Genomic DNA, 13,106 nt, shown 5'->3' with positions numbered 1-13,106 from the left:
GTCCCTTTCATCGGTTCACATCTCCTATGGTTCTCAATGATTCATTCCTATTATCCGTTTCACTGTTTTGATCTGTGTTACTCGTTTAGGTCTGTTTGTCTTTCTAGTTTACATTCGAGTTTATTTGGCGGACCTTTTCTCGCTTCAGGTAGTTTGTTGGGTAGGTATTATTGTGATGATGCCAGTGTGGTTTTAGGGGGAAGAGCCAGGTTTTCAGTAATTTGCGGAAGGACGTTAAGTCCTCAGTTAGGCGGATGTGGGGTGGGAGTGAGTTCCACAGGGTTGGAGCCAGGGCTGAGAATGATGATCCGCCTAGCCTGACTGAGTTCGTCTTGGGAATTACCAGGAGGCCGGCTGAGCTTGATCTTAGGGTGCGAGTGGGATGATAAGGTATTAGTTTTTCTTGAAGATATTGAGGTCCAGTTTTATGCAGTGCTCGATGGGAGAGGCATAAGGTTTTGAAAGCCACCCTACGGGCTACTGGAAGCCAGTGCAGTGTTTTAAGAGCTGGCGATACGTGGTCTCTTGGACCGAGCGCAAGTAGCATTTTGGCCGCCGTGTTTTGTGCTCTTTGGAGTTTATTCAGTTGGTAGGCATGGATTCCGAGGTATAGGGGGTTCCCGTAGTCCAGTCTGGAAATAACGATTGATTGGACAGCGGAGACTCTGTTGGGAAATGAGAGGTATGGAAAGATGCGTCTAAGGGTTTTAAGGTGGTAGTGGCAGGACTTTGAGACATTGTTGACTTGGCGCGAGAGTGTTAGGTCGGAGTCCAGGGTGCATCCAAGATTTTTCACTGTGTTGGAGGGTGTAGGTGAGTTGCCCATGGCGGGTGGCCAGGGTACTGGGTGCGGAAGAAGATCGGTGTTGCTGCAAACCATGATTTCAATTTTGGAGGGGTTTAACAAGAGGTGGCTTTGGGTCATCCAGCGTTCTATGTTAAGGAGGCAGGATGCCAGGTCGGGTCGGGAGTTGGGTTTCGAGTTCAGGAATTTTAGAATTAGTTGAGTGTCGTCGGCGTAGTTGTAACAAAGGATGTTGTGAGAACGAATTATTGGTGGGAGGGTGATCAGGTAGAGATTGAACAGGAGGGCGGATAGACACGCTCCTTGAGGGACTCCCGTGTCGACTGGCCGAGTTTGGGAGGTAAAGATGGAGAGTGTCGTTATTTGGTGCCTGTTTTTGAGGAATGAAGCTATCCATTTACGAGCGGTTCCACGAATTCCTAGGGAGTGGAGGCGGTCTAGGAGGATTGAGTGATTGATCGTGTCGAAGGCAGCGGATAGGTCGAGAAGGATTAGAGCGGCACATCCCGCGGAGTCAGCTGTCATTTTATGGTCGTCCCAGATCGAGGTTAGGGTGGTTTCAGTTCTGTGACGTGTTCTGAAACCTGATTGGGCGGGTCAAGGAGATTGTTGGCTTCGACAAAGGCATTTAGTTGAGAGTAGGCAGTTCGGTCAATGAGTTTGGCAAGGAATCTGGTGTTTGAGATTGGGCTTTAGTTTTTGGGCTCGAGAGGGTCAAGCGAAGGTTTGTTAATTAGAGGTTTGACGTGTACCATTTTGAATGCTTCGGGAAAAATACCAGAGGAAAGGGAGGCATTTATGATAGATCTTGCATGTTCTCCTGCGCAGGTGGAAGCAAACATTTCTTTAAGGGTTGTGGCTGGGCAGAGGTCCAGGGGGGATCCAGATGGTTTGCGGGCAGATAGAAGTTTGAGAACTTGTTCTGGTGATATTGGACTAAAGGATTCGAACGTTGGTCTTCGAACGTTGGTCGGGTAGAGGTTGTAGCTGACGGGCTGGCCGGTACGGGTGGAGGATTGTCGGTTGGCTGTAAGAGAGTCAGTTTGGTGTTTAGAGTTTTTGTCCTTTCAATAGCTGTGGTGTAAAAGTGGAGGGAGAGTGAGTCACACAGTGATTGTGACGGGGTCGGGATGGTTGTATTACAAGCTGGATTGATGAATTCGGCGATGATTTTGTGGAGTTCTTTGCTTGGGTTTTTGCAGTTTAGGATTCGGGTGTTGTAGTGGGCTTTTTTGGCTTTCCGGATTTCGGCCTTGTACAGGTACAAGTGTCGGGCCAAGGTGGTCCTGCTCTCATGGGTTCTCTCTTTCTGCCAATTGCGTTCTAGGTATTTGTAGTGTCGTTTAGTGGTCTTCAGCTCAGGAGGGAACCATCTGGGGAAAGGGCCACGGCGGGTTGATGGTTTGCACGGGGGGGCGAGTCGCACCAAAGATGCGTTGAGCCATGTGTCAAAGGCCTCAGGTGTTAGTTGGTTGTTGGGGCGGCAGGTGGGTGGTGGGGACTGGAGGAGTGCCTCGGCTAGGTCCGGGGTGATTATTAGTTTTTTTCAACATTTGCGTAGGTTCGGAGGTTCAGATGCCAGTACGGGAAGGGGGCCGGGTGAGGGGATGGCGAATGAGAGTATGAAATGATCGGACCAGATGATAGGGGTGGGGGGTTTTAACTGAATCAGGGTGTTGGAGCTAAAGATGGCATCGAGAGTGTGTCCTTTAAAATGCGTCGGGCCGTTTATGTGGGGTTGGAGATTGATTGCATCTAGACCGTCCACCAGGGCGAGTGTCATAGGGTTGGTGGGGATGTCGAGCCATATGTTGAAGTCTCAGAGAAGGGTGAGGTTGGGATGGTTTATTTGGAGGGTGGCAATAGAGTCGCAAAGGTTGTTTGCGAAATGTCTATCGTGGCCAGGGGGCCTGTAGATTATTAGGAAGGTGTATGAGAGCGACGGGGAGAGGGATAGTTTAACAAGGAGGGATTCGCAGGAGGGAATGGAGGGTTGGTTGTCCATGATTGAGGCGCGGAACAGAGATTTGAAGACGAATGCTACCCCCCTCCTCTGGACGATCGGTTCAGTGGGATGAGGCAGTAGTCGGGCGGAAAGGCTTCACTTGCAATTGGGCTGAAGTCATCAGAGAACCAGGTTTCAGTGATGAAAACTAGGTCTGGTTTGACAGAGGCGAGGAGGTCAAAGATGCAATGTCTGTTTTTTGCTACAGAACGGGCGTTAAATAGGATACAGTTCAAATTGGCAGGGAAGGTTGGTATCGGTGCTGGAGCGGGATTGGGCGGAGGGGGACAGGGTGGAGGGAGAGGGGTAAGGTTGGTGATGTTAGGGAAAAATGGGCGAGCCGAAAGTTTTGCAGGTTTCGGGCGGGGTTGGGTGGCTGTGTGTGATAGGATGATCGGGTTTGGGGTGGGGGATTTGAGGATGGGGAGTGGGCGGTTGGGAGTTTCAGTTGCAGTTGAGGATTGCGAAAGTCTATTTGTAGAGCGAGATCCATTAGGGCTTCATAGGAACTCGGGCGTGCCACTCTGGCTAGTTCATTCATGATATCTTCGTTTAGCCCTCTTCGAAATAAGGTAAAACAAGCTTCAGAGGACCATTCCACTTCCTTAGCCAGCTGTTTGAAGCATGTGACATACGAGAGCATATCCTGGGTACCCTGCTGGAAGTCGAGTAGACGTTCTTGGGCACTGTAAAGCTGTTCTGGGCGGTCGAACATGGTCTTAAAGGCCTCTATGAAGCCGTCGTAGCATCCCCAGAGTTAACCAATGGGGTGGCCCAGGTCAGGGCATTCCCGGAAAGATGCGAGATAATAAAGCCCACTTTAGCCCTGGGCGTAGAAAAATAATAAGGCTTAAATGTAAAGTGGACCAAACAGGAATCTAGGAATCCACGAAGGCTCTTTGCTGAACCGTCGAACTTGTCAACGACACCGCCTAGAATTACACTCTCCTTTGTGGCAGAATCACGGGATAACACCAATTGTTTTAATGTGGCGTTTTCAGCCTTTAAGTTTTGCACTTCGGTCGTCAGCTCTTGCATGCCACGGATAAGGTCCTGGACGGCCGCTTCCATGTCTGTATCGAAATCGGTCAGGTGGCGTCTCAATCTGTCACAGGTTTCCCCTTTTCTCACCTGTTTCCTTTGCTTTGTGGAATCCTTAGCCGGGCTCTTCTTCTGTGCAGTTCGGGTCTTGTACAAGCCCGCTCGGCCGTCTTCGGATTCCAGGATTCGTTCAGCTACTTCGTCCGGGATCAAAGGAAACTCCAGGAAACTTGGAAAGATGGCAGCACACGGAGGCGGTCTGTGCGGAACGTGGAAAGAACAGGATCAAGGAAGTAGAAGGAATAAGAATGGGAGGAAAGTCTGGGACCCACAAAGGAACACAGTTCCAATAGTACAAACTACGGCACACGTCAAGCCACAGCTATCGGTAGCGCTGAGACGCGTGGAACCGCAGGGGAGTGGCTAATTTATAGAACGTGCTGCATAGGACGTAAAGGTCGATAGACCGTTTTCCGTGAATAGGGCCATATTAGGTGTACTACAGCGAGTAACCCCCGACGTGCTAGGGACCAGGAAGACCAGAAAGGGCATGATCGATGGATCATGACACTATTGTGGATACATACTTATTCCCGTGCCTGTAAAAGGACTTCAACCCGCAATAGTGACACTCACTTCTCTAGGCGTCAATAACTGTCCCATGTTTGCACTCTGCTGTATCTGCATGGGTGCGTGCTGTGACTGCCCTTGTGGTGGATTCAATGGTGTTTGCTGGGGTTGCAAAGCCTGTTGTGTTTGCGGCGCTTGTGCTTGATACACTGTCTGATCTTGGGCAAACCCGTCCCTATTTTGTGAGATATATGCCGGAGGATCAGCTGTCCCCCCTTCTTGAGAATTGCCCATTCTGTACATACCCATGGCTCCCACATGTTCGCGTGATGTGTCCTGTCATACCACATGTCCAACATATAGGAGGGAATCTTCTCGATTGCTCTCCTTGCATACTCTGGTTGTCATTCTGCATATTCTGAAATCCTCCTTGGTTATTTTTAAAGGCACCCTGCTTATTCTGGAAACCACCTCTTCCTCTGAACCCTGTACCTCTGCCTCTCGGCACGAACCCATTCCCTCCTTGATCCGATTGGCGTTGATTATTCACCTGTGGCATACCCACCGCTTGTGCATTCCCAGCCCTTCTCCACTTGTTAGTAGTGCACCTTCTATGGCGCACTTTGATAATTTCTTCTGGACTAACATAGCTTCCTCAATTTTCCTAGCATCCTCTTTTTTCTTATTTTTCTCTTGCAGTAGTCGGCAATGATGTGCTATAGTCAACTGTATTTCTGCCCAAGGCTTCGCTTCCATTCCCACTAGTTTCTTGCGCTGCCTCTGTAGCTGTTCTGGCAAGCCCCTGACACAAAATGTGGTAAAATACTGGCACTGATTTCCCCCAAGGCTCTCGAGTTTCCAAGGCCACCGTTCCTGAAAATTGTGAATGTAAGCAAGCGTATCCTCATCTTCTTTCATTTTACGTGCCATAATTACACCAATAACCTGCTCTTTTCCAAATGGCATCAGCTCTTTCCCCCAGGAATGGCTGCTAGGGGACCCTTAATGTCCCCCTATGGCTAGAGTATTTGCTCCTGTCATCTTACCTAGCTCATAAATCAATGTTCCCGCACCCGCCATTAAACTAGGGCAGTGGTCTTCAAACTTGTTTTGCCTGGGCCCTCCCTGAGGAAAATTTGGGCAGGCCGCCCCCCCCCCCAAAATGGCAAATGGACAGTATGTACAAATGGCTATGAACTATTGCGTGCCGTCACTGCACCCTACACACACACACACACACTCTCACACACACACCAATCACTATCATTCATACGAGCACCCATCACCATACTCAACCATAACACAAGCATACACGCATCCATACACATATTTAAATAAAAAATAAATGAACATAAATGTACCTTTTACAGGGGTCTGCGCATGGGTGCTGAAATTCCCTGCTCCATGTTGCTGTGTCCGTATGTGCGAGGAGGTGCAGGAGCTCCCCCTCGCAGATACAGACATGCTGTGCCCCAGCCAGCATTTCCAATGAGCTAAGAAAAACACCCCCAGCCTTGCATGGCTCAGTAAGCATGTGCGGCTGTGGAACTGAACGGTCAAATGGAAACAGGCTTTCCTTGACAGTTCAGCCAGCCCAGGAGCACTCCCTCTGCTGCAAAAAGCAGCTCAGGGAGTGCTCACTGTTTCACTGGGCTGGCTCCTCCATAATGGGTGAGGTGGCCACTGGGTGGACGCCCCCTCGCTCATTATGGATGAGCTGCCATGCTTGGACTGGCCTATAGGACAATGCCTGTACCAAAAATGCAAAATGCTAGTGTAGGCCAGTCAAAATGGGCCCTTTTTTTGGCCAATGTGGGCTGGTTTGATGAGTTACTTCACTATTCATGTTTACATTGAACAGTCAGCGACAAAGGAATGAATATTGAAACAGGTGGGCCCTAGTATTGGAATGAATATCCATTTGCAACTGCGGGCCACTTTTTCATTGGTGCCTGAGACACTTTTATGGTCCAGTCCGACCATGTGCGCCGCCCCTGCCCATTTACTCCAATCTAAAAAAAAAAATCTTTTTTTGTATTTACATTTCATGCTGGGCTCTCGCACCCCCTCACCCCTGTGATGCGACGCACCCCACAGTTTGAAGAACTCTGGTCTAGACCCATCCCATGATGCTCCAGCCACCTCACACATAGAAAAATGCCCCATTCTGCCCTCCAGACCCACACCAAGATGCTCATCCCACTAGACCAACACTGTGATGCCCCATCCCCCTTGCAAACTCACACCAAGATGCCCATGTGCCTCCTCAAACCCCAGATAGTGCAAGCAGACCCCTTCTAAAATCACCCCCTAAACAATATTAACACAGACACACTCTCTTCTTCAATATTAAATTCCTCTTTAAATTAGTGCTCTTAATTAACCTGTTTTATTAGCCCTCTTTGATTAGTTGACCACCATCTCCACTGTTCCTTTTATTAGCCCTCCAGGTCCGTCACGTTGAATAGAAGAAAATTATGCTTAAAGTAAATGTAATTTTCCGCTCCCCCACCTCTGGTGTCTTGCACAAGCCTCTGGCTTCCACAGGGGCTTTACCGGTATCCAGAAGAAATTGATCATTTAAATCTCAGCTAACTAAGAGCGGCTGTGCTTCAACTTGCAGCCTGACAGCGGCAGCATTCTCGCTTCCCACTCACGAAGCGGGGCAAGATGACATCAGATGCTACGTGCCTGGTAGGAAAAGCAACGTGCCTAAAGTCACGTGAAGAAGAGTAGGCAGGGCGTTGCTAGTACGTTTCACAGATTGGGAACTGGAAACTACAGTGAAAGTAAGGTAAGAGTTCTCTCAGTCACAAAAAGGCTAACCAATAGAGTGCGAATCAGATTTATTAATGCATTGAAACACAGCAGAGGGTGGTAGCAGATAAAGATGCAGCGATACAGCTGCATGTGAACAGGTGTGATGCAAAACAAGACACGCTGTAATGAACGTGTTTTGGAGAAGTCAAGGATTGCGGTGAGCCGTTAGCAATGTCTACGCACAGTGTAATCGTGAATGGCGAATTAGGTGAAATAACTTGAAATTTGCCGCTATATTATTAATAGACCTTACATCTTACTACCGTTATTAAATGGTAGTAAAATGTAAGGTCAGATAATATAGTTTCTTTCGGAACAGTGATTCAACTGATGAATTATGTGACACATTGCAATATGTTCATAGGAGTTCTGTTTATTTTTTGTAGCCATCTGTGGACATTCCCAGAGGATCGAAACATGTACATGTTGTGTCCGGCGCAAGATATATTTAAAAAAAGAAAAAGAGCACTGCCTTAAATGATGCAATTTGAATGAATACATGTAAAAAATAAAGTAATGTCAACATAAAGGATCAAGATTAATTATTGGAAAAAGCACGGTGATATTTACTGTAATGTGAATTGTATCAATCGCACAGCAGGTGATCAGCTGTTTACCATTTTACTTTAAAATTTTTTTTTTTTTGCAAAACCCACAGGATTCGTCACACAGTCTTGTGCAAATCCGCGAGTTTTCTTTCAGAAAGTTGTTTGTACCCGTCATTGCTGAATAATGACGAATTCCAGCCGCAATACACCCACTTCTATCACTTGCTCCTCATGATATCAAGTCTGCATAAGCCACTGCCAGGGTCAGTTTCCTCTTGACGAGGGAGGGACTCCAGGCAGACAGCTCTGGCAGCATCGGATCCCAAGTCAAAAAAAGATCTTCCTGCAATCATTCTGGAGTCATCCAGTGACTCCATCATAGAGTCGTCCTGTCAGGCCCCTTTAAGCAACATGGCATCACACCCAATACATTTCCACGATAACAAATCACTGCATTAAAATACACACTTTCAATGACCTAAACAGAATTTGTTAAAGGTTTACCTGCATGGCAGACTGCCGACAGTCACTTCACCCAATGTCACTATGAGCAGCTAACAACTAGTACGACCATTCACCACACTCAAGAAAACACTCGCTGACCCCATCAGAAATCATAGACAATACCCATTAGCACAAAGACATGTACCATTTACCATTAGCACAAAAACATGTACCGTTTATAAGTTGGCACCAAGCTATAAATTCACCAGATCGACTATATAGTTCTACACACAAGAGCACTTACATCTTCAGTTTCACACAGCAGCATGTGAGCTACAATTACGTTGTCGATTAGTAGCAGGGGCTGACGTAGCAAACAAACTCTGTTGTGGGGATGTTCCAATTCCATTGGTTTAAAACACTGTAATCTGAATGATTGAGCAGGTGTGTGGGAACATGTAGGTGTCACTCCACTGTCTAAACAGGCATGACCCTCATACTGTAACAAGGACACACTGTTGACGTGGTGATAGAGTTGAGCTTGTCAAATTAGATCGGTCCGACAAAACCTTTGTAGCAGACAATTGACTGTTACTTGACAGTCCAATATTGTGTAGTTGTTGCGCAGCTCCATCTTTGGGAACTGCAACATTACACAGAGACATCTGCTGGTTTAGTGCTGTCTCGTTCAATTGTCCAGGCGAAGTAACAGAGGTGGGTTCTGAGGCAGGAATAAAGAACACTAGCCATGCCTGCCAAAAGACTTACGTTTGGGTATAGTCGGTTTCCACCCTTCAGCTTTTACAGTATAATTCTGTTTTTTTCACTGCATCTTCTTCCTGTAGTTCACGCAACAGTTTTCCAGCACTTCCCAGATTCCCCACTAACTGCATTTTCTCCTTTGCCTGTCTTTTTAAAGCCTGAATGAGTCCCTCTGCATCACAATAGTATTTAATAATTATTTTGTCAAATGTTTTCTGTATGAAAAAGGCAAGTTAGTCACATTTTTTACTATCAATACAACAGATTTTCTGCTTGAGCTGTACACTGGGGTAAGTGACTCCCCTTAAGTGCTATCCTATCCGTCCCTTTGGTTTCATTGTTGCTTATTCTTGCACTTCTTGCCTCTTTCTCTCCTTCCCCATCCTTCCCCATGCAGCTACCTACAACTCAGTCTAGCTGCACACATACTCTGACCTGAACTACAGTCCACTAGGGCGTTAACCCATAGTGCTTCAAGATCATAACAATGGTAAAAGGCGCTCTACAAATGCCCCATAACATAAGAGAAATCATCCAGACCATCTATACTTTAGAGAGGTACTCTAGAGGAAAGAGATACTGTAAAAGAGTGGTGGGCATTGTGCAGCACTCATCTGTATGTGTGAAAAAGGGGAATGCCTCCACGTAGGGATGTCGGATGCACCCTTCCCCCCAAACATCAAATAGTTGGACAAAAAAAATACATTGCTTACCCGCTGACTGGAAAAGCACTACAGCTTTGAAATCCTTTTCTTTGCGTATTTCTCTTCTACTTTCATCAAGACCCTCTATTAGCCATTTACAATTAACTGCACCAGGAATTGGCTCAAATTCCCCATCCTTTCAAATACACAGAGAATTGTCAGTATCAAAGAAAAGCACATTAAAGAGTGCCAAGATTTGAATTATTGCTGTCAACTATGCAAGGGCTCACATGGACTTCGACGTCGCTGGAAGAGGCTTCGGATACGGAATTATCTGCAGAGATTTCTTCATGTACACCCTTCCTCTTGAAGAGCTTGGGTCTGTTCCGGGAGCTCAACACCTTGGTTGGACCGAAGAAAACGGGACTTACAAGAACGGCGTACTCCCTGCGCAACCCAGGAAAAGGGGTAAAAGCTTGCAGGCATAAAAAAACCATGGTCGGAAGTCCGGTGTGAGTGGTATTTCCAAAAGATGAGATACACAGAGAAGTCCGATGGGATGATTACAATGGTAAAGTCCAATGGAGCTGATAAGAAACTTGGGGACTCCGAACGCTGTGGCCGAGAAACAAGGGTAATCCAGATACCTTGTCGGGGAAGGCAGTATGAAACAACTGTGCTGAACGGAAGTATTTTTTTTTATTTTTATTTTTTTTTAAAAAATGTTTTATTATTTTATTCAAACCAAACAACAATACAACAAAACATAATTAAACACATTTAACAACGTAAACACTGCACTCCCAGTCCCCCCCCTTATAAGCCTGTTTGTTCTTCACATTCAGTATCTGTTCCGTGTGTCAGGGTATCGCTGCCCTCAGATTCAGCTGGAGCCGATACTGCTCCAAACATTTAAGCTATCAATAATTTCCATGCCATGAAGGAGCCCATTTCTTCACCCCACCCGTGTTATTAGCCTCTTGCCACACCACTGTTTCAGCCTCCGCCCATTTTTGTAGGTCCTTCCACCAGACCTCCACTCGCGGCTTATGACACTCCTTCCATCCCATGGCAATCCTTCGTTTCGCGAGCACATATGCCAAATCTTTCAATTTCCCTACATGTTTAAGTTTTTGCGCTCTGGGATACCCTCCCAGCAAGCAGGCCCAGCCCGAGTCTATTATGAGCGTGACCCCCTTCCCCGCTAGTTTCTGTGCTACTTCACCCCAGTAGCATTCAATTACCGGGCACGCCCAGAACATGTGTATCATGTCTGCATTCTCCTCGTCACACTTAGGGCACGCCTGGTACCCAACATTTTGGAACTTTGATATTCTCAGAGGGGTCATGTATGCCCTGTGCGTTATATATAGCTGCATTTGTTTGAACCTGGAATTTCTCGACACCTTCTTATGATATCCCAAAGCACATTCCCACATCCCATCTTCCATCGGGGCTCCCATCTCTGTTTCCCATTCTAATCTCAAATGCACCAGGTCCTTCCCAACCTTAGTCATCAACATCTCATACAATCTAGAAACCTCATGCCCAACTTCCGATGTATCATATATTACCCCAACCGTAGCATCCGGTTGCTCCGCCAAAATAGTTTCAGGCCACCTACTACGAATCTCCTGCACTACACTATGATAGTGACATATTGGCCTACGTGCAATCCCGTCACTTCCCCAAGTTCCCCCAACTCCATAATAGTCCCGTCTTGCCAAATGTCTCCCAAAGTGACTACTCCCACTGATTCCCAATAGGTCCTAATAATTACTGTCAGCTGCATGTCCCCTTTGGCCAGTGCGACCGAAGGTATCTGCGGAATACACGGGAAGGGGTCCCCCATCATCCGGCAGGCTCGGCGCCACATGTTCCACCACAACAACAGCATTCTAGGGCACTCCCTCATGTCCGAGCTAGCCACCCAGATCATTTCCCGCAAGTAAAAGGAGTACAGTTCCTCCCGAACAACCTGTGTTCAGGGGTCTCTTCATCAGAGAGCCACTTAGCCACATATTGCAGTTGCGCCGCTACATACTAGGCCTCAAAATTAGGCAGTTTAATACCGCCTTTCTCATAGAAGTTCTGTAGCCGGGGCTAAGAGGCATATATGGGAAATGAGCTAGAAGTACTAGAACGCTGCAATGAAAACATGGTGCAGCATTAATGGCGGAACCTCCACCTAGACCACAGCTTCCATGAGTACTTCCTCATGACATTTGTCTAAAAGAAAAAATAGTAAATTTAGTATGCTCCAAGTATGCGTGAAACTTGTCTTTCCCCAAAACCAGTAATTTATAGTGGGCTTGCTATGGATGTTCCTGCCCGATGTATCCCTATTTGTGAGTGAAGCGTCTCTTGGTGCTTGGTAACTTCCTCCAAGACTTTCACCCATTGTGGTTTCAACTAGTTGCATCTTCTTGTTAATAAAATTAGAGGTGGGTGTTCTGGAGAGGCAATACGTTCTTAACTGCAGAGCTGTTATACCTAAAATGCTGCAGAGTCCGTGTGTGTGTGTCCTTTAAATGAAAAACACCTGTTTCAGTTTCTTAAATGTAAAAACCATAGACAGTCCCAGTTTGCAGACAGTAACATGTACAGGAAATTATAGGGACCGAAAATGGGAGGGTATGCGGAGACAGAATCCATGACAAAAGTGATCTTTACTGGGGGAACACAGAGTAAATATTACACACACTATGCTCCAGAAGGGCGAGAAGCTCCCCTCACCCCCCTCCCCTCCCATAAGCATCGCTACTGTGCCATAAATGATGCACTACAGCTGAACTAGTGCAGCGCTCATGAGCAGTGGACAAATCCTGTAAAAAAGTTAACCAAGTCATGGGTAAATTTTGCAGAGGCATGTTTCTCACACATGCACCACAGCCTGATTCACGTAGATAGCTTGTTACTTAAAGGGTCGGTGCACCTATCTCAGGAAGTCATGGACCTATTAATGTGGAACATTATTGGGGCAATGGAGCAGCAACAGCGTTAAAGCAAGCAACAGTTTGAAAGCGATCAGACTGATCAGTAGAACAGTCATTGTGTGCAACTAGAAAGGGGAAGGGTAGGAATCACCCCAGCCAGGAAAAGGGGGCTTCTGTATGCTCAACAGCTAGGGTGCCTCAAGGCGGTGGTCTCCAAACTGGAGGGCCCAAAGGATGCCTGTGGGGGTGGGGCGGAAAGTTCTCCAAAACAGGATTATAGTGACTGTTTAAAAAATATAAGCAGTTAATAGAAAATATAAGCATTTGTGCCTGGGGGGGGCGGAAACTATATTTTTACTCAGAGGGGGGGTTTGGGGGATGTCCGATGTCAGCATAAAAAGGTTTGAAGACCACTGCCTTAAGGCAATAAAGTGACCTTCCACTTTCAAATAGCCAAGCAATTATCAGCACTCCTTCAACCCCCCCCCAACCCCTCAGGTCAGAAAACTCTGGCTACCGCGTCAGTCCCCT

The 13,106-nt window shown here is 46.9% G+C and overlaps 1 protein-coding gene across 3 annotated transcripts in view; it reads left to right on the top strand.

Moving 5' to 3' along the window:
• The first annotated feature begins 7,075 nt into the window (after window positions 1–7,075).
• Window positions 7,076–13,106, top strand: part of ADAT3 (adenosine deaminase tRNA specific 3) — a 66,534-nt gene continuing 60,503 nt past the window's right edge. The window contains exon 1 of one of the 3 annotated variants that reach the window (XM_069652743.1): window positions 7,076–7,215. The gene's annotated coding sequence lies outside the window, so the exon portion shown is untranslated. The remainder of the gene's footprint in view (window positions 7,216–13,106) is intronic. The other 2 variants (XM_069652741.1, XM_069652742.1) reach the window with 2 other exon arrangements.

The sequence above is a fragment of the Ambystoma mexicanum genome, chromosome 3p (assembly GCF_040938575.1).
Source record: "Ambystoma mexicanum isolate Mex_15411 chromosome 3p, UKY_AmexF1_1, whole genome shotgun sequence".
NCBI classification, from domain to species: domain Eukaryota; kingdom Metazoa; phylum Chordata; class Amphibia; order Caudata; family Ambystomatidae; genus Ambystoma; species Ambystoma mexicanum.
This window is presented reverse-complemented; position numbering and strand designations above follow the sequence as displayed.